The following is a 3,715-nucleotide window of genomic DNA, read 5'->3' on the forward strand; positions in this document are numbered from 1 at the left end:
GAAACATTTTGAATAAATTGAAAGACATGGTTAAAAGCAGAAGAATTCCTCTTACCATTGAATTTTACCTGAGACAAGAGTCTTACCACTTCGGGTGGAGTATTGGAGGATGCACGTCCATGGATACAACTCCATATTGGAAGTTTAAGAGGAGCCATAAACAAAATGTTAAAATTGAAAAGACTCCAATAGACAAAAATCTCAGGCCCTCCTTCTAGCGCCAAAAATGTTGATGCCTCGAAAATCGCTGCAACAACATTGGGGGATAACCACCCGGTCCGGACCTTAAAAGCAGCTCCTTTTCCGTTTGGTGTGGTGGCTCCGACTGTTCATCTAGGTCCAGTTACCTTCTCCCTATTGCTATTGGTTTATAATGTATCTTTAACTACCAATAGACAGGGACATCAGATCACTTCTTCTTGCTGATCAGGCAAGAGAATGACCCTTAAGCTGATTTGGGCTCAGCCAAGCCACAACTGAAGTTTTGCCTCTTTGAGGAGAGGACTTAAAAGGATGTAGAATTTACTCTAAATGCAAGTTTATTCTATGATGCAAGCAAAAGAAACTAACCTAAATCCTATCTTAATTAGGCAGATATAGATCTAACCCAACTAAGAGCAAGATAATCAAAATATTGGGATTTAAATATGTCTTGTTTATAATGAATATCTTGTTAATGAAGTAGTTCAATTAACTGATATTATGGTTACCAAAACACATTCTATTGAGACCTTAAAACTGAAATAATAAACCAACAACATTCAGGAAGTAGTTCACAAAATGAAATTGATTATCAAATCAATAAATCCAATAATTGAATAATGATATGTGGAAATAGTTCACAACACATTATCATTCAATAAATTGGTTTCATAAGACAGATTTGAGAGTAAATAGTTACTCAAAAATGAGAAATTAATCCATAAAAAACAGAGATACATAATAAAAAGATTGAGACAAATTACCCATATTGACAATAGTGCACAAACATGAATAAAATGACACATTCCTCTCACCATAAAATTAAAACTGATATTTGAAACAATAGTATTAGAAATACCAATTTTATTGCATCCATTTCTCTGTTCTTGGTCTCCAACAGCCCTTTACATTGCTTGAACTTCTGCCTTCAAAACTAGAGCCACAATAGTGCAAACTCTGCCCTTCACACATAATTCAAGATACAAAAGGAAAATCCTCAATAATCCCCCAGATCTGAGATTTTTCACTCCTCCCTCCTACAACTCTAAATTCCAATTACAATAGTGCTTTCAGAAGTCCTAAAATTGCAGAGGAGAGCAGCCCCTATTCCATTTTGCAATCTGTTATTTATACTGTTTGTGAAGGAATTCTTGAGAGGAAAGTTTGGTGAAGAGAAATCTGCCAAATCCAATTCTATTTGCTCAAAATTCCTGATCTTCAATTGCTGGAGCCTTCTCATTGATTGAGATCTTTTTCTCCATATTCTTCCCACTGTTTTCCTGCAAAAGAAATCAAAATAAATTAAAATGCAATCAAAATATTATTTCTGGCAATTAAATCAAACCCAATCAAATTCTATTTAAATAAATAATTAAAAACAAAATATAAGCTCTGTATTGATGCTTGGAATGGTTTGATTGGTAAATGATATTATTGACCATTGGATATGCACTTAGAAGAGGTTTTGGACAAATGAAATTGAAAACAATAACTCAGAAAATTGATTTTGTTTTCAAAATTCGGAGCCTGATCTTTTGCCTGATTTTTGGCCCAATAAATGATCAAATCTGTTGGTGAAACCTCCTTCAAAATGTTCTCCTTGATTTTCTCTTTCCAATGAGCCGTCCTGGGCCTCATTTGGCCAAGTATAACTCAATTTATGAGCTTCCAAAGTTGATGGGTCAAATCTGGCATGAATCTGGAAATTCTGTTGCTGGGCTAAAAAATTGTAATAAAAAACTAATTCTAAATTAGTCCCTAATTAATTCTAATTTAATTGCTAATTATAAACTAAACTAATTATTAATAAACTATTTATTAATTTAATTAACTAATATTTAATTGACTAATCACAAACTAATTTAATCTAATTAAAAACTAATTAATATTAATCTAAATGATTATTAAATTTAAATTAAATAAATTAAATATTACATACTAATTTAAATAATATAATACATTACATATTATTAATTAAGTAAATTAATATAATACATATTAATATTTAAACTAATATAATAACCTACACTCCCACTTCCTTCATACGTAAGTGATTTTGAAAATCCAAAACTAATACAAAACTTAAAACCCATGTGCAATAAAAACTTACGGTAATGTTTGTTATTGAGCGGTGAATCGCATCGGCATATCGGGGAGTATGCTGTAAGGCTCATGCGACATGATTACCATGCGAAATCCCGATGCGGGTATGGAGGTGTCGGGTCTTTTAATATAATGCGAAGTCTATAATGCAAAGTCACGATGTGATATATCGCATCGGGGGGAATGGCTAATGGGAGCATCGGGTTTCTTTTTAATTTGTTGCGAAATGAACTCCCGACCCGATATCGCATCGGGGAATGACTAATGGGTATTTCGGGGCTTTAAAAATATGTATAATGAAAAAGCTCCGATGCGATATAATTTTTTGATTTTTTATATTTTCTTTTTTTTTGTTTGTTTTAAATTTTAATTTAATTAAATTAATTATATAATATATTAATTAATTTAATTAATTTAAAATTTAATTTTAAAACTTAAATTTTCATTTTTTTGTTTTGTTGTTATGAACATAAGTTTTTAAACTATAGCTAAAAATAAAACTACAGCTACTTAGAAAATAAATGAAAAATAATAAAAAATAAACTACAGCCACTTGAATGTTTGGTTTTTCGAGATTAAGATTTGATTGGAAAATTGGAGTGAATTTCTTAAGTCCTGATGCTTAATTATTTAGCTGCATAATGAAAAATGTTAGTAAAACCCTCTACGAGTTAATATTTAAACTGAATGCGTTATTGGACAAATTTATTTACAAAATGTGATATTGTACATTTTATGCATTTTTAACCCAGGCTAGATAAATGATGAGATTTCAAAGGAGTGCCATTTTCAAACCAGTTGACCAAATGAGGCGAAACAAGCGTCGATGAGAAGCTTATAAAAAATCGATTCTAACAAAGCAATCAAAACAAGAATCCAACGAAAACTAAAAATTAACAAAAGCGTAGGGCAATCAACTAAAATAAAAATCAAAAAGGTGCTTAGCCAAATTTTTTATAGAAAGGGTCCCCATTATTCGAAGCGGACGCATCAATAATGGGGGGTGTTGTATTTTTACTACAACACATACACATGTTCATGGTGTTGGAAATTCGTCAAGAAAGGGGTATCCTCGATGTCAAGTCCTAATTAGACCTCACAACATTTGGTGTCGGAGCCCCATTTTGAATATCGGCCTAGTTTCCATATATCTTAAAGATATGCCTTTGATCTAACTGTCAGTGAGACAGAGGGATGCAATGTTGTCTTCAAAAACAAATAAGGTGTGTTTGGTGAGTGTTTAGTTGTAAATGTCTCAAGGTTATTATATTATGGATAGGGGAGAAAAGTGAGGCTCTAAGTGAGAGGTAGTAATACCACCCAAGAAGAGACACACATGAACGATAAGGGTCCATCTAACATCCAGCGGAATAGTCCATAGTAGATGCGATGGTCGTTACAAACAACCGAT

The sequence above is a fragment of the Pinus tabuliformis genome, chromosome 8 (assembly GCF_031772625.1).
Source record: "Pinus tabuliformis cultivar Carrire ecotype Pingquan chromosome 8, CPIR1, whole genome shotgun sequence".
NCBI lineage: Eukaryota > Viridiplantae > Streptophyta > Pinopsida > Pinales > Pinaceae > Pinus > Pinus tabuliformis.